The sequence below is a fragment of the Polyodon spathula genome, chromosome 52, assembly GCF_017654505.1.
Source record: "Polyodon spathula isolate WHYD16114869_AA chromosome 52, ASM1765450v1, whole genome shotgun sequence".
Taxonomy (NCBI): Eukaryota; Metazoa; Chordata; class Actinopteri; order Acipenseriformes; family Polyodontidae; genus Polyodon; species Polyodon spathula.
The window spans coordinates 1,754,594-1,773,555 of record NC_054585.1 but is presented as its reverse complement, the minus strand read 5'-3'; the positions used below and the strand labels follow the sequence as shown (position 1 = coordinate 1,773,555).

Below are 18,962 nucleotides of genomic sequence, written 5' to 3'. Positions count from 1 at the left end.
CGCTGGCCAGGAATTCAAAGGTAGCTCTAAGACTTTGAAGGTTCGTAAGGCGGCATTCATGTATATGTTTTTTTCTTTTTTTTTCCCCCTCTGTTAACAGAAACCGTTTGACAAATGTGTGACTATAGTCAGCACTTTCACATCTGCAGGGATAGCGGCCCCTAGATTAACGCTGGGGTCTAGCTCATCCCTCAATTCAGCTATTAGGTCTAGGATGTGGAGTGAGATGATAACGCATTAGCACCACATCCTCCGGCATCCCAAACAAACAGACCTTGGAATTGAATACGCAGGGTGTTCTTCGTCTTGCCCTCCTCAACAAGAGCCAAGAGTCGGCGCATCAGGAAGTGTACCACAGCAGCCATCCTGAAGCCAATGACAGGTGTATGCTTTTATACAGCTCTTAATTACTCACTTCTACAATGGTGTGTACCTTGTGAGAAGAGGTGTAAAGTTTTTGGGAGGGTCAGCAATTGAGAGGCAAAATCCTTGCATCACAATACAATGTTTGTGCCCGCTTAGTATCCAGATCCTGCCCAATTCCATGCTCTCTTCTTCATCCGAATGCATTTCAATATCATTTTAATGGATTAATGATGGCAAAGTGCAAATTTGCTAGTGAAAGGAAAAAACTCACTGTAAGGAAGTAAACACTGAAAAGCTTCACAACTGAATAGGTAACAAACAGTTTAATGCTACTATAATGCTGGACAAGTTGTAGGCCTGCATATCACATACGGTGCAATATGAACTTTGTGGTACAACTTGGTCAATAATATGAGAACAGAATTATGTAATAAAGTGAAAATTCGATACAACCACATAAGTGAATTTAATGTACAGAAAGTACAATTATGCCACCGAATACATTTCAAGCCGTGTTTGATCCAGCACTAACTATTCTATTCCAGCAACAGTACAGTGTGTATGCAACTCAAGCATTCTGTTTATAGAATTAATTCTGCTAAGGTGTTGTGGGGTGGTCATGTTTTTTTGTGCGGCCTCTGTGATTTTGAAGTGTCATCACTAGATGTCCGGCTCAGGAAAGGCATATGAACTGCTGGAGCAATCCTGGTTCAAATTCTTCCCCCACTAGCAAAAAATCCACAAGCACATCAAACCCTGGCATAAGAGAATGAACTAACAAGCTGTCTCACTGGCTCTGACCTATAAACCGTTGCCTCTTGAGCTATGAAACCAGAGCTTAATGACACAATGAATCCACGAGTCAGGGAGAGAGGAGATATGACCCTGGCCCCGAGGGTAACCATGCTGTACTGCATTGTACTGAATGAGTAAATCACTGCATGGATACAGACACAAACATGGAAATATTACCTACTACAAACTCTATGCAAGTGTTACAAAGTGCAAACCCAGTCAAAAATGTGAATACTTTGAAAAGCACAACATTTTAGTGACAAGAGCAACTTATCTAAAATAGTCTCAAATGCAAAAGTAGGTGGAAGAATGACATATCTTAACAGACATCCCAGAGTGAGGCAAAGATGCAGCAACAGTTTGAATGGAAGTTCAAGCTAATAAGGTGAAAGACCCAATGTCTGAAGAGTTTATCAAATTATAAACCACGCACTCCGAAACATCTATAGGAGGCTAGGAATGAGTGATAAAAGATTGGTGAACACTGGGTACATAATCAATGCAGTTACCATGTTTACCAATCAGTGTGTGACAGACATAGACAATCATCAGCACATAAGGATCCCCCTTTTTTGGTTGTTGAAAAAAATCCAAAACAAAAAACAGATGGCATTATAAAAGTTAGTTATACCATCTGAAAGTATTTTCTCTAGAATACAATCTTGAATAGAGAACCTCAAAATGCAACAAGAAAGAGGATTTCTCAATGTTCTCAACTGCAACAAAAAAGTATTGTAGAGCAGGATGGAAGCAAAACAGATTTGAATATATGTGCTCAATTTAAAATTCCAGGATGTATAACAGATACTTGCCCAATCCCCTAAAGTGGACGTTACCAGAAATGAACAAGCAGTTTGCTATCTAATGGCCCGGAGAGAAACCCAGGGCTCCTAACTGCTGTACAGAATTGCACAATACAATATCGTGACCCATTAGTTCATCCCTGTCTGCTTCAGACGAGGAACTGAACAGTATACACTTCCACAATCTTTTACATTCACCAGGACCCTGTCATCTTATCTGAGAGACAGTCACGCTCAGCTGAAGGAAGACATCTATAACCCCAAACCTGACTACCGTAAGCTACAAATACAGTGTTCGCAGGACACATAACCCTAGCTTCTATCTCTACTGTGTGACATTTACAAGTGAATTGTCTCTACACTGGTGCATTTATTACACACAGCAGAAACGTCAATCATCCATTTCCTTTACTTTACATTTGTTACTGTTGCTTAAAAAAAAACAGCATTAATAAGGTGCGCCACTGACTAGAAAAGAGCTGCGATACAAGAAATATACTAGCTTTTAACTACTTGAGTTAGGTTTTCACTGCCAGTAACAAAATAAATTCAAGGGAATTAAGTCATTAACCCAAGTATGCCAATTGTTCCTTTTAATATACATATATATATGTTCATAGTTTGGTGCATATTGTTTCAATTTAGCCTTTATAAAAAGATTCTGCATTTGTTCCCCACATCCTTGGCTTTTAAAAGGCTTGTTTCTGCATGTGCATGTAGCTTTATAAACTGCTTACTCGCTGTTCTTTTTTCAACACAGTCCTACACAGTGATAAATCTGCAGTCAAAGTCTTTAGGGGCTTTGTTATCCACCTTACCTTTCTTTTCTGTTTCTGTCCTTCTAGATCCTTCACGTTCTTTGGGTTTTAAGGGCCTCCAAAATAGACTGAACTTGCGATCTAAAGGAAAAGAAACCGAAAAGTATTTTAATGTTTCCTTAAAATCGCATAACACACATTTTTAAATAATTACATTATACAATTAGTTGTATCTAAAACAGAGCTTACAAGTACAGTTTTGCTTTAAGGAGCTGTGTGTTGCATTGCTTTCAGGTATTTCACAGACATGTGCTTTCCCTCGGGTAACTTGCTAAAGGAAATGTAGCCCTACTACTGTTCCTATTTCATAGCATGCAGTGGTTAGAGATGAAAAACTAAACACCAGAACGGCTCTAAAGCTAAGCTACTGAATCTAAAACATGCAAATGAAATTAAGCTTTAAATTCAACTGACTGAAAAACTAAAAAATGAATGAATATAGAAATAAACTGTACAGCATTGGTCACTATAGGCATGTGTTAGTGGAGTTGGCTGTGCTTGACCTACAGTGCCATTACAGGAGGGTTTACTACAACATCAGTTAGATCCTGCAGTAGATGCAGAGCAACTAACCTACAAAAATCTAACTGGGGTTTCGAGAAGAATAACTCTTTGCACATACTAGAAATTACTTCAGACATCTCACAGTTTTTACGACAGAAACTAGCAATGTATCGTACAGGTTTTAAAATGCATACAAGTATTTACAAAACTATCTGCTCCCAGACGTAATTAATGGTAATTAATTAAACAGATTTAGGAGCTACCACAGAGGTAGTTAGCAGAGGCCTATTGTTTGTGGACAAGAAGCAGTTGAAAGTGTTCAAAGATAGCAGCCAGGCTAAACCCATACCGTTGTTACTGACATCTTTAGGACACGATTTTATATGAATACATTAAATCACCCTACCCAATGACAATACTATACATTTTGGAATGCTAGTCAAGGCTCAGCTGAAATGAATTTTGCCTGTTAGCAAATCTATTTCACATAAAAGCTCTTTCGTTGGCAATTCTTTTACAGCAGAAAGCATGTCATGTTAATCTGGTGTTTGGAGTATTAATTAATTAATTATTTATTTGTTTATTTTTTAATTTAGTACGTCGCCAATTTATTTTTTAATTTTTTCTCTCAATGTAGAATAGCCAATTATTTTTAGGCTCAGCTCACAGCTACCACCCCCCCGCTGACTCGTGAGCGGTGAAGACGAACACAACTATTAATATATATTAATTATTTTAAAACATTATTTGGTGTTTTACCTGGCAAAATCGGAACGTGATGATGATATTTACATATATATATATATATTATATTAATATATTATATATATATAATATATATATATAACACCAAGGGATTTATGACATACTATAAATCTGGTAGTAAGTCAAATTCACATTAAAGTCTGATTTAGATGACAGGAGTCTAGACTCACCCTTCTGATGGGGAAACTTACAATTTTTTTTTGTCATTTATGCAGGTCCTTGCAACTTAACACATTCTATTTTAGTGCACAATGCCCTATATGCATATTCAAAATGCTTTTATGGTTAGTGAATAGGGGTAGAACAATTTATCTTTATACAATATACCATATCATAAGATGTATGCATCATTTGTATTGCGATACAAGACCAAAAGCACAAATTAGCTCACTGTAACTGACCAACTGGTTCTTCAAATGAATAAAGTATGTTTTACTAGATGGCATGAATACCTATAGTACATCCTTACTGTAATGAATGTGAAATGTGATTTATTTAATTTCTTTAGTGTCATTTTTGTCTTGATTTTTATACATTTATTTTACTGATCTTTTTGTGTTATTTATTAAGTCTGCTTTAAAACTGATAATTTGGTGTTGTCCTTTAAATCGCCCAAAAGGTTCGAGTGTCCACAGAAACTGCAGTGCTAATTTTTGATTGGTTCAGGTGTATATAAAGACGTGTAGGTAAAACAAAGCAGAGCTACCGGGTTTCTGAATTGAGAGCTGAGAGCACGGGTCGATGAACTGCCATTTGGTAGGATTGTTTGCTGAAACTTTATTACTTGCATGACTGGAAATTGGCTGAGGAGCTACTGTTAAGCTTTTGCTATTCGTATTGAATAGTTAGAGTGGTTTGGTAAATTAATCCTCATGCTCTCAGATTGCGGTAGCTGCTTTGTATAGGTCAAGTCTAAACAAAAGGAAACTTTTTTTTTTAAACATTGAAAGAAATATCGCAATACCTTCTCTCTGACTATTGCAGTTTCCAGTTAAAATAATATATTTACACCTTGGAAGTTTGTTTGGATCTATGTGCAATATCCCTTCAAGTACTTTGTGATAAATCCCCTTCTGTATTAGCGGCCGTTTTAAAGCTGTAGAACCAGCGTCACTTATTATTCATTTGCGTGCTTGTTGTCTATCCATAATATATTTAGTACAGTGTACACTAAACTCTTATTGCAAACTCGTATTTTAGCAACATTTACACTGATGGAACTGTCTGCTGGAGTCTTTACAATTCAGTATTTAGAGTTTATATGGTGCTTTGTCTGTCATTTTTATTAAAGTCACTACTTGCTGTTACTTTGAAGTGTTGTATTTGAAGTTATGTGGTGCTTTATTGATGTTTGTATTGTTTCTATGAAGAAAACAAAGGCTGCTATTTTTGAAGTATATTATTTAAAGGTATATGAAGCTTTATTTGTATTTGAATTGTGTATGTTAAAATAATTATCTTTTGGAGTTTAAGTGTTTGTGTTAAACTCACTAAAGTGCCATAGTACTTTGAGCCTGATTGAATTGTCTTCTAAATTTCTATCTTTTTATACTGTTACATATATTTATGGGTAGAAATGAGTACTAAAGTATGAGCAGTTTTGGTGTGGTGTCGCCCTCACTTTATGCACTTGCCTTTCTTGATAATTAAAATAACCTGTTATTTATTTGGAGTTATACTAGCTTCAAATTGGCACAGTCATTAAACCTACTTAATTGGTCATTTAATTAAATTTAATTTATACTGATAACCATAGCTATCTCCTTGCCTGTGTTTTTGGAATCACCTTGGCTACCTAGGGGGGGCGCTACACTACAGTATCTCATTTAGTGATCATTTGATCTTATGCATCATACAAACAGCCCATCAGGGCCATCGCATGTATCGAGACACTCAATCCCTCTATATTATATGCCTCGTTTTATGTTACTTATGCACCGTGCTTATTTTGAAGAAAAAGCATGCAAGTTTTCAAGAGGCTCATGGATCCCTGAAACATTCGCAATGCGCCTGGCAGAATTTGTGCCTCTTCCTCCTGACTGTAGGCTTGTCTAAACCAGTCTGCACCTCAGAGAGGCTTTTTGTGTGCAACACATCCTAATCACACAAACGATGTACACCAATGTCAGCCAGGTCAGGAGCCTGCTTTCATTCTGCACCAATGTGAAAAACACTTAAGACATGATATTACTGTGCTTACACCAGAGGGGGAGAAATTTCCAACTTATGCATTTAAAAATTATTTGAACCCAAGGTCACTTTCTAATGACACCTATATTTCAGACTGCTGTGAATAATCCGTGCTCTGGTCACAATTGGGATTTGCCAAGAAAGAAAGAATGCTAGAGCCCTTGTTAAGGATACATCTATAATTTGTTAAGTTTGCTTGAATATTTCAAGGGTTTATTCTGTGCAAAATGTTTTAAGGGAAAAGGTTATAAATCGTGATATTTAGCACAGTCCCGTTTTGAAGTGATGTACAGTTGCTGGTTTAGCTGCTGGAACCCATCATTCTTTCTCTTCAGCCTCCCTCTGTAACAGCTTATGTACAGCTACATAAGGATTCATGCACTTCTAACAGGCACCTACTCCCACCGATGATAGAGGACTGCAAATTCCATTCAAGGCAGAGAAGATAGGAAGTCTGGCAAAGTTCCCTGGCCTCTAATACAACGTTACTCTTCTTGTGTTGTAGGATAATCATTGACGGTGTTTGTTAGGCTTGGACTGACCTGTGTCATAGGATTCCAAATTGTCAGACAGCTGTAATGCACCTAAGAAAACCAAACTTCAGAATTATGATTTATTATACGTTGGCCATTGGTCTACTACAGTCTATGGGAATCCAGTTACTTCTCAATAATGTAACAGAAAATAATGCAGGGCTGTGATGTGACTCTCATTAATCAAATCTTTAATAAAAATAATGTTTTCTAAGCATCCTCTTGGGCCTATAGAAGTAACATTAGTATTTAGAAAAGTATCCTAAAAGAACAGATAATGATATAGCTAGGCCGTGCTCCACAATAATAACTGAACTTCTGATCAGTGACTCTCAGTAATAGCATAGCCTGTAAGATAAACATATATAATTGTTCCTTGCCCGTTTCTCCTGCAAGCCACATGTTTTTTCAACAGTTTTTTTCTAATTGTCCCACGGACATGTGCAAGGCAGATCACTGCTTGTCCATGGCACAAAATACAGGGCTTGAATTTCAGCGCGGGATTGCTGGAATCGCCCATTTTCCAAGTTGCTCCCGCATATCTGCAACTTTCACTTCACGTCAAGCAATGGCAAAAGCAATGGAGAGTGCTCTGTCTCACAGGGATGATCAACAGTTAGATCTCCTGATAGCAGCTTATTTTAAAAGGAACACCAGTGTCAATGATGATGCAGTAAAACATATAGTTTTTTATAGGCAAAAGTGCCTTTTTATTACATTATGGTACATATAAACTGCACTAACATGCAAATGTACAGTATTATACTACATTGTGTAGCACTTGAAAGTTTATTTCTAAAAAACAGCACTGCAAACCAAACAGCTTGCATAGCTTAAGGTGGCAGGCCCTTTAAACTCGGGATGCTCCGATTGTGTTTGCTGGGGCTGATTCCTAGTACTGATATTCCATATCAATAAATGGCAGATACCGATTCTGATATAGATTTATTTTTTGTCATTAATAATACAATTGTAAATCACCACTTCATTGTAATTTGACACTTGACAGTGTATTTAAGCTACAGTAAAACCTGGGCTACATTTTATAAATCTATGGTTTCAAGCTGACGTTTTTACAAATTTTATTTCATTATTTATATTGCATTCCTGTAACATTTCAAACATGAAAACAGTATTTACCATTAAACTAGCATACTACTACAAATATTAAAAGACAAGCAAAACCTTTTTATTTTTAAATATTTTGGTTCATAAATACTACAAAGAGACTACAAAGAAACAGTAATGTGCATCAAACATGTTCGTGTCCCCCCCCCCCCCCCCCCCCCCCCCCCCCCTTTGTGTATTTTTGTTAAATCTGCAGTTAAAAATGTAAAAGCCTGTAGGCAATTATATTGTATGTACGCAGGCCTATTTATTACTACCACTACTTTCCCTGAAACAAAGGTCCAAGAAACAGGTTTGGGGCAACGAAGCTTGTACAGTAATACTTGTATTCATGTCACTTGACTTTCAGGAACGCCAATCACATATAAAGCACTCTGGCCTATTACCATTCATCCCACAACGACAAACCAAAACACTAGCTTAAATGTACAGGTCGTCTGCAGGACGCAGCTCTACATCCCATAATAGCACTGTGCTCGGCTGACAAACTGCAATGTCACTGACAAGATACAAAAGGTCTGTTGCTATGTACATTGCAGAAGTGGTGTTCTCTTGTTCCCTGCGGAAGGATCAGCGAGTTTGGTCAAGTGGTTTCAGTAACTTTAATATTACAGCAGCTAGAATTTGTTTACTTCTGAAGTGAATTCTGAAATAAAAATCTTTAGTATTCTTTGAAAAAGTCCATTGGCATTTACCATATATTTCATGACACTAAGGGGATTCGTTTCCCTCCTTTGTTATTCAGGGTCGAAATACACAAATAAGTTTTTTTATTTTGTTTTGCTGTTATATATTCTTGTACACCAAATAAATATTGCAAGTGCAGTACAACCAATGAAATAATATTCACATTTTAGGAGCAATGCAGAAAAACACAAGAATTATAATGTTTTAATTGATTAGAAAAGCGAGGGTTCCATTGGGATTATTACTAAATAAAATTGTTACGTTATTTAAAAGTATTATACCCACCCCACCCCACCTCCTTCCTTTATACAAGTATTGCAGGGAGCGAGTTTATGTCTTAGAAATAATAAATCGCTAGATATTTTATTTGACTTGTTTTTAAGTAATAACAACAACGATAATAAAAGGAAAAATACATTTTTTGTGAGATTAAGGCAATGTCTTGATCTTCAATTTATGAGCAATTGTTTAGTTAAAAAAAAAAGAAAAAAAAATGTGAGGAATGTCTGTAGATTTTGTTGTCCTTGGCAACCAGATTGAAGTTGGTGGTGGCAAGGCATTTCTGCCCCCTGCTGTTTGATCTTTAGCTACCACCACAGTGCAGATGCCGGCACACCAAAACAGGACGCGTCAGCTTTCATTACACAAGGTGCTATTAAAATATATTTACGAAACACTTGCTGACCACTGAACACATTGGAAGCACTCGTCCGTCCAAATGGACGAGTCCATTAAAAAAGGACCAAAAAGAAAGTACACAGAAAGAGTACACAGAACTGCAAATGCAAGTCAAAAAGGAAGTTAGAAAGGCCAAGAGAGAAATAGAAATGAACATTGCTAAGGGAGCTAAAACCAATTCCAAAATGTTTTTCCAATATTACAACAGCAAGAGAACATTCAAAGAGGAGATTAAATGTTTAAGAGATACAAATGGCAAAATCGTAGAGGAAGAAAAAAAAATAGCAAATATGTTAAATGATTACTTTTCACAAGTTTTTACAAAGGAAGATACTGACAACATGCCCCACATGTCATCCAGTTCCTATCCAGTTTTAAATAACTTTAGCATAACTGAGGCAGAAGTGTTAAAGGGACTAGGAGCTCTTAAAATAAACAAATCCCCTGGGCCGGATGAGATCCTCCCAGTAGTACTCAAAGAAATGAAAGAAGTAATTTACAAACCGCTAACCAAGATCATGCAGCAGTCTCTTGACACAGGGGTGGTACCGACAGACTGGAAAATTGCAAACGTAATACCGATCCACAAAAAGGGAAACAAAACTGAACCAGGTAACTACAGACCAGTAAGCCTGACTTCTATTATATGCAAACTTATGGAAACTATAATAAGAGCCAAAATGGAAAATTACCTATATGGTAACAGAGTACTGGGAGACAGTCAACATGGTTTTAGGAAAGGGAGATCGTGCCTAACTAACTTGCTTGATTTTTTTGAGGATGCAACATCGATAATGGATAATTGCAAAGCATATGACATGGTTTATTTAGATTTCCAGAAAGCTTTTGACAAAGTCCCGCACAAAAGATTAATTCTCAAACTGAACGCAGTTGGGATTCAAGGAAACACATGTACATGGATTAGGGAGTGGTTAACATGTAGAAAACAGAAAGTACTGATTAGAGGAAAAACCTCAGAATGGAGTGTGGTAACCAGCGGTGTACCACAGGGATCAGTATTAGGTCCTCTGCTATTCCTAATCTACATTAATGATTTAGATTCTGGTATAGTAAGCAAACTTGTTAAATTTGCAGACGACACAAAAGTAGGAGGAGTGGCAAACACTGTTGCAGCAGCAAAGGTCATTCAAAATGATCTAGACAAGATTCAGAACTGGGCAGACACATGGCAAATGACATTTAATAGAGAAAAGTGTAAGGTACTGCACGCAGGAAATAAAAATGTACATTATAAATATCATATGGGAGATATTGAAATTGGAGAAGGAATCTATGAAAAAGACCTAGGAGTTTTTGTTGACTCAGAAATGTCTTCATCTAGGCAATGTGGGGAAGCTATAAAAAAGGCTAACAAGATACTCGGATACATTGTGAAAAGTGTTGAATTTAAATCAAGGGAAGTAATGTTAAAACTGTACAATGCACTTGTAAGACCTCATCTTGAATATTGTGTGCAGTTCTGGTCACCTCGCTATAAAAAAGATATTGCTGCTCTAGAAAGAGTGCAAAGAAGAGCGACCAGAATTATTCCGGGCTTAAAAGGCATGTCATATGCAGACAGGCTAAAAGAATTGAATCTGTTCAGTCTTGAACAAAGAAGACTACGTGGCGACCTAATTCAAGCATTCAAAATTCTAAAAGGTATTGACAGTGTGGACGCAAGGGACTTTTTCAGCCTGAAAAAAGAAACAAGGACCAGGGGTCACAAATGGAGTTTAGAAAAAGGGGCATTCAGAACAGAAAATAGGAGACACTTTTTTACACAGAGAATTGTGAGGGTCTGGAATCAACTCCCCAGTAATGTTGTTGAAGCTGACACCCTGGGATCCTTCAAGAAGCTGCTTGATGAGATTTTGGGATCAATAAGCTACTAACAACCAAACGAGCAAGATGGGCCGAATGGCCTCCTCTCGTTTGTAAACTTTCTTATGTTCTTCTTATGTTCTTATGACTGTCCCAGGCAAATGGACAAGCCTTAAAATCGAACCCTGACTGTCTGTTTTATAGTATTGGCTTCACCCGGGCAACTATACCAATGACACATGCTGCAAGCACAGTATTTTTAAGCCTGTGCAATCTGTATTTGAGCATTTAATTGCAGGTGACTCAACACCCTCCATCAGGAATCGCATTCCCCTCAATATCCTCCTTTGCATAATAAATATTCAATGGCCCGTGCAGCTGCTGTAACCGAATGGCATCTAAATTTTACCACATAAGTAGTCATGGATCGCTTTATTAATTTGTCGGCAAGTGTAAAAAATAAAACACACACCTCAGTAAGATGACAAGATGATTAGCAAAGAAACAAATCTGCCAGGCTCATTCAGACTGTATTTCACGATTTTTACTACTGTTGAAGGCTGTTTGAAATTATTTTGTTGCAGAAGCAGCATGATAAACCTAGCCTTAAAACAATTAAAAAACAGCACCCCTCTACCTGGAGACTGTGGTTAATAATTCAAAGTTTGTCTCACTGTCTGAAATGTGAATGCGCTGTCACTAACACCCAGAATCTCAAAGCTTTACTCTCATGAAAAATGAGACCTCTGCTCTGACGCTTCTTCTCAAGGCCACACTGCTCACTTGTTTAGGAAGTTATAATGTCTCAATTGCCTAAGGGTTTACTTGAAATGCTGAAAGGAGGATTCATTATCAAATTATAATTAATTAGTTTCAGTCAATACATTTCGACCAGATGAGCAAGTTAAGCCTGCTTCCCAAGCCTGGTGTTATGCAAGTGGTACATCAGGAACTGGTTGAACCACACAACTGTGGGAACATGCTTTCTGTAGCAGGGTGGTTGAGTTGTTTGTTTTTCTATCTAGGGTGTGTGATACCTTTACTACAAAATGACTAATACAATTTTTTCAAATAAAAAATGAAGACAAGGAAGCTGTGCACCTCTGGTTTAACATACAGCATAACTTCCTTATGCTCTCATGGTTTTGACTAAATACAAGCAAATCTAAATACTCTGTCAAGACGAGGGAATGTAAAAGCAGGGTGCTGCTCAACAGGCATTGTGACCATTGAATGGAAAAGACAATAAAATCTGAAATTCCTGCTCAGTTTAGAGATTGCTATTGTTAACGGGTAAATGGGGCAATTGTGTCCACGTTACTGTAGCATTTGAATGCTTGTTGCAATTCTAGAATTCAGCTCATTTGCAAATTTAACCTTGAGTGTTTCATTACAGACTCCTTTAGCAATATGATCTATGTCTTTTCAGATTTCAAGCATTACTAAAATCAAGCTATATGAAGCTCCAGTACAATGTATATTACAAATTGCAGGCTCAATTTTAATACCAAGACCTTTTCATTGAATATATGAAGAAGAAAGAATTTCTAGACATTATCTTTTGGTAATTACAGAAAATTACCTCAAATCTGTTTGCTTATTTGGGGCAGATTAATGACCTGATAAATGCCTTGACTTGAACATCAAGAGCTAAAACTAAAACATAGATTTCAATGAAACTAGTTATCATTATCACAGAAGAGACACCACTCATTGAAATACCAGCCTCCTGCTGTAACTGGATTACTGCAACAAGTCAAGACAAAAACATGCCTCAACATACAGGAAACCAAGTTTGGCTGAGAAGGCTAGATTAATATGTCTAAAATGTGTTAATTAGTTTTTAGTATGCTGTTGTATAGTGCTAATGTACCACAGCACATGTGGGGAAAGCTACAGCTTTTGTGTAAATGTACAACATGTTGGCTGCCAGCTCATTTGAATGCTATGGTTAGAATTTGACTGTAATGTATCTTGCAATGTCCATCAAAATGGTTTAAAAAAATCCCAAGCACAACATGCAAATAGCAAAATACACAATATTTTGTTCAACAAAGATGACACCCAGCAAACCTGTGTTGTAGTTATATTTGAATGCTGAAGATCACAAAACAATAACAGCAGCAATGTGTCTCCTGAAGGATCCAGTTTTCAACCGACTGCTTCCTACAGTGCAGAAGTATTCTTCCTGATCTGAAATACAGTTACAGTAAAGGAAATCTGCTTCCGCATAATGCATCGTTCTCATGCTAAGGGTTTCACTGCAAGCCTCTCTTCACGAGTTAAAAACAAAGCCCGAGTAAATGGCAGCGCAGTCTGTCAGACCACTTTCAGAGCAACTTCAGACTATAAAACCAGACGCCCCCCCCGAAAACTGTAAAATAAACAGTGTTTGAAATCGCAGTTCTGGCAAGAGCATTTTTATTTATTTATTTATGCACTTGCGCATTCTCTGACTCTGTAGTGAATGAGAAACGGAATCATGCGAAAGTATGTAAACTCAGAATCTTGGAAGACTAAAAATAAATGTAAGGACTGGTGGTTCCATGAATTTAAAATTTAACTGAAAATTGGTCTTGTTTTTTGTGGGGTATTTTGGTATAAATGCAAAGAAAAAACGGAAACATGAAAAAATGAAAAAACATGAAAAATGCCTTTTCTGTATTCAAATTTACTACCAATTAATGCTGCTTCTTAACTTGTGTCTAATTTAGAAATGTTTCTCTTCGGTTTCACTTGGTATTATGGTGTCTCTATAATGTGACATTGTGCGTTTTTGAGTCTGAAATGGGTCATTCCACACCAACTCAACCAGAGCCGTTGCCTGACCGTCTTAGATTTTATTTTTATTTTTTTTTATTTTTTTTATTTCCCCTTCAAGCTGTGACCTGGAAAGGTCAACCTAAAGTGAAAAAAAAAAAAAAAAAAAAAAAAAAAAACCATGACCAGAAAAATCACCTTGCCCCATCTTAAATGCTACCGTCATGTGTAGCACCTCATTAGACTCGTAATGAATAGGCTTTTGAGAAGCAGAAGCATCCAACTCACTTTTGGCAATTTGCCAGATGAGGGGTAAGTTGTGTTTTACTCAAACTTCAGGACAACCCTTTACCCTGTAGGGGATGCAGGTTCTAAAACGTTAGTATTGCTGTAAGAACCTTGGGGACCACTCTTCTAATTTTTGTGAAACACTTTTGGTTTCAAGTCCCCCACACTGGTCATTAAACCCCTCTGAAATATCACCCAAAGATATTTTTGGATAGATGTTTTTTGGATGATGATCCCCCCCCCTACACCCATGCTGGTGGAAGACCCCCATACACCCCCCTGCATCCACGCTGGGGGAGGACCACCATACCCCCCTGCCTTCTACTTGGAATTTCTAGCCTCCTACTTTAAGTGACAATGAAAAGACTCACAGTGGATCAGTGATTGTAGTGCCCTATCACTGCTTAATCATATAAGCACCACTTTTGTATAATTCATTATAAAAAAAAAACAATTCCAGGAAAATGTTATCAGGAGATAATGTCTCATTGAAGAAGTTCAGAGGCACTCATCTGAGACAAGTGCCTGATAATGCCACTGTCCCCAGGGCAAGGTTATCTCCTGATAAACCACTCTGTCAGGCCTTACTACCTAACAAAGCGGTAACCAGGTTCCAACAAGCACATAAGTCACATACAGTATCAAGATCAATGGATCTCAGCTGCTTTTGACCTACAGCTGTAAACTCAAGTTTAACATCAAGACAACGTCCCCAGTCTAAATAAAAGCAGAAGCTTCCTTTGCAGTCATTTGAAGGCTGTAAACATGGGTCAATTCTTGCTAGAAACACAAAGTCAAAGATGAAGGACAGACAGAATACCAGGCAATCCTGTTTTGACAATAAAAGCAATGATCCAAGGGATACAGAATAATATATAAATAGCTTGGATCCTTTAATAAGCAGAAACTGTTCCACTGTGTTTTAGGGAAATCTGTGAAACTGAAATCAGGTTGTGAAAAAGCCAAAATGAAAACTAGAAATGGATACTGTATTCATTTTAAAAACTGTTCTTATGCAATATTTTCATATCTTCGAAGCAGTCTACTTAATGCGGTTGCAAATAGCCCAGTGTTAGAAATGAAAAAAGTAAAAAATAGGATTAAAATGTGACATTGTAACTTTCAATCAGCACCAGGGTCCCCACACCTCACCATTCGTTATAAACACTTGCATAGATTGCTCCAAATAGATAAGAGTTTAAAGTAACCTCCAAGTACTGTATACTTAACCATATTCAGGCATCCCGGCTTCATTCTTAAGAGTAACACGGTCTTGTGCCCCTCTTCTTTAAACAAGTTCCAGAGTAAATGTCAATGTGTATACAGTATCTTGAGAGAAGTAGCAGGGGCAGGTCAAGGATGCAACTGTTATGAGACAGATTCTGTACAGTATCAAGAGCAGCTACATGCACCACAACAGACTTTCACTTTTAAAAGGAACTGCATCTACAGAACAAACATGTGTGCTGCTTCACCAGTTGTACAATACATGCAGAAATACTTATGTAAGCACAGACAGCTCAATAGCTCCAGGTTCACTCACAATCAACTTTGTCCGGAAATGAATTTATGGAGTTAAAAAAAAATTAAGAAAGAGATGCAATGCAAAAGGCCTAATTTGCCACTGTAGAACTGAGGGTATCAAATTGCATCTTTTAAGTGGCAGCAAACTAGCTCTAATTGTGACTTTCAATGGCATTTTTCAAATTGATTAGAACATGCAATAGGGTTGTGTGGCAGGGCCCTGCTGGTATAGTTAGTGTGTGTGTGTGACAATGTAAAGTTGGCAGGGATGTGATTAAATCTGTCCCTGCCAGCAATCACAGGTGTGGCCATTCTCCAATTACGTAACTGATGCCAATTGGGGAATGGCCACATGTATAAAATGAAGCAATCTTTGCGTGCCAGAGGAGTTTCCGGTGGCGAGGGGGGAGTGTTTGTACTGAGATCTTTGTACTGATTTTTTTTTTTTTGTACTTTTTGTGTTTGGTTTATTTTATTTTTGTTTAATAAAGTGCGCAACAGTGCTTTAAGACTGAAGCTTTCTGCGTCTAATTCCTGCTAGTAGCCAGCCTGGGCCGTGACACTACCCTGTCACAAGGGTCATTTTCACAGACTACACCATCTCTCAGATTCTTCACATATCGCATAAGCAAGTACCTCAAAGGATTTTAGGAAGAAGGAAGAATGCTAAAAGATTAGCTCTCATCACTCATTTTTGAAGTTATCGGCTATAGTGGGGGAGTGCCTGTGAAAACGAGCACCGAAGCGAGGCATGTTTCAGAGGGTAGAGTTAGGGTATTCAAGATACCTTCTTGATACTTTAGTTTAGTAATGTGTCACCATATTACCTATTGATGACCATAGATGTTAATACGATGGAGCCAAATGTAGAAGTGCAAACGACACCAATAAAATGCCACATTGTACTTGCAAGAACTCCTAAACCACTGTGGTCATCACCTTCTCTGTAGTTTTCCGAACAGAAAATAAAAATAGAAGGTACGATTTACATGTTTTCACTGAAATTGAATTAACAAGTTTTAAGCTCTGTTAAAAGGACATCAATTTTCTTTCTGCTGTAATGTAATTTCAAGTTCTAAGCAAATTTAACCTTCATGATCTATCCCTCAAGTCTTTTTGAACCCCATCCCAACAACAAAGAGATCATTCAGCATTGACTTTGTATGGAGATCAGTGGACCCAAATTAAGTCTGTCCGAGAAGACCGACCCCTTTTTATCGTTGAGTGTGAAGAGTCTTGTATACAGTACTTTGTTGCCCCATGAAATCTTACAAACCATGTATTGACCTCTAGAGCTGGCCTCACCTCTTCCACTAACTATACCACACTGTGTAAAATCTAATACATTTTGTCAGCACCACAGACCAAAATATTTACTTTAAATCTTTCCACTTGCAATCTGCTAGCATATTTGGAAAATCCTAAGTGTAGACAGCTGACCCACACAAAAACAAAGATTTAAAATAACAATTAATTTAATGGAAGTCTCTTTTTGTATATATATACTAAAAAAAAAAAACTAAACTAAAACAAACCAAGACCACTCTGCAGTGCTTATCCAGATTAGGGCATTCCAGTAATACCCAAACAGAAAGGTATTATGTGGACCACAGATGGTTGTTTTAAAAAAAGTTTTAACCTGGCTAAAAAACAATTGTGGTTGATTTAAAAATTTTTATTATTATTATTATTATTATTATTATTATTATTATTATTATTATTATTATTAAGCAAATGGATTTTTAGCAAGAATAAAAACAGCTGCTTGAACCTCAAACAATTTAGACACCTACTGTAAAAGATCATGTTCTGTTACCACGACTACCAGTTATTCCTGTAGGTAATGGAACTGAATCATTGTCTGGCACTGAATCGTTAAGCTTCAATATAATTCTAATGAAGCCCCTGTCACCAGTGCTTAGCATGCTTTGTCTCTTGTATTCTACAGTGTGTGTGTGCGATTAATTGCAGTTCAGCTAAGAAGTTCATAAAAAAAAAGTTAACTAAGAACATTACTGATCCTTTGTAGGCAGGTGTACCGTAACAATGCAGACAATAAATGAGGAAGTCAGTACAAATCTGTAATAAAAAAAGAATCTAATTCTTTCGAGAAGTTCTGCATCCATTACTGAATGGCACTGAATGTAAATGACAACTGTTCAGACTGTTGAGAGTTGTTCAGCCCAATCCCACAGGCAGATTTTGACACCTCAAAATGCAAACTTTTACCATCTTTACTCTTGAATAAGTAAAAATTACTGTAGCCAAAATTAATCGGTTTATATCAAGTTGTGACAGCAGGAAAAACGTATTTTCTGTATAACTGCAGGATTTGTTTACAGTAGGGCAACTTAGAAAATAGTAACAAACTCTTCAATTGGATAAATAAGCATTACAGAACTTAGAAATAGTAAAAAGAAACTTACAATGCCAAACGTTTCATGACACTGAAATAAACTTCAAGTCCAAACATTTGTCCTTGAATTTAGGTTTCTTTTAGTGTTTCTAAATTCAGCACTAGTGCATTTTCAATAGTGGATGATGAACAGCAAACATTGGCAATTCAAAGGCAGCTCATTTCCATTTCACATACAGCGCTAGACAGACAAACTGACAGGATAACTGAATTCCAGAACACTGTTTTCCCATAAAAAGGTCTGTAAATAATGCCAAACCGAATCCCAAGATCAGTATTCCCCTTGTGACAGTATTTATGAGCGTATAAAGGATTGGTTTCTAGGTGAAAATAAAAAGGTGTTTTTTTTGTTTGTTGTTTTTGTAATGTATTTCTAGTGCATCTTGACCCACAAGATAAGCGGTCAAAGACTAAAATTCATAAGTACTCCAATGAGAACGATGCCCTGACTGCATGTACAGAGACATTCCTCACCATGGACAAAAATACACTCGGACTGACTGCTCCACAGATCACGCAATACTGTGCATTGTCTTTTGTCATAATTAACGGTTAGAATTTCAAATGGGGACATTTAAAGTCATAGAACATTTATTTTTGTAAGCATTTGATTTTTAAACATTAGCTTAATGCTACTGCTATTTTCTGTAAAGAGCCAGGTTCTGAAATAAAAGCCGAGAACCTGCTATGTAGGTAATCCAGTCGAGAAGAGGAGGGGTTTAATATGCAACTGCTGATTGCAAAAGGTGTGATCCGTTTAATTCATTTCATCACAATCGTCTCACCAAATGCAAAACTTACTAATCACCAGGCAATGAAACCACAGAGCGATATGTCCATACAGTGTACCACCAATGCCATATAAGCATTTAAAACAAATAGA

At 37.1% G+C, this 18,962-nt stretch overlaps 1 protein-coding gene across 5 annotated transcripts in view; it reads right to left on the bottom strand.

Annotated features, from left to right (window-relative positions):
* The window catches only part of LOC121307046 (spermatid perinuclear RNA-binding protein-like), an 84,676-nt gene that overhangs the window by 49,818 nt on the left and 15,896 nt on the right, over positions 1-18,962 (bottom strand). For all 5 annotated transcript variants that reach the window (XM_041239127.1, XM_041239129.1, XM_041239130.1 and 2 more), the window contains exon 2: positions 2,783-2,863. The gene's annotated coding sequence lies outside the window, so the exon portion shown is untranslated. The remainder of the gene's footprint in view (positions 1-2,782; positions 2,864-18,962) is intronic.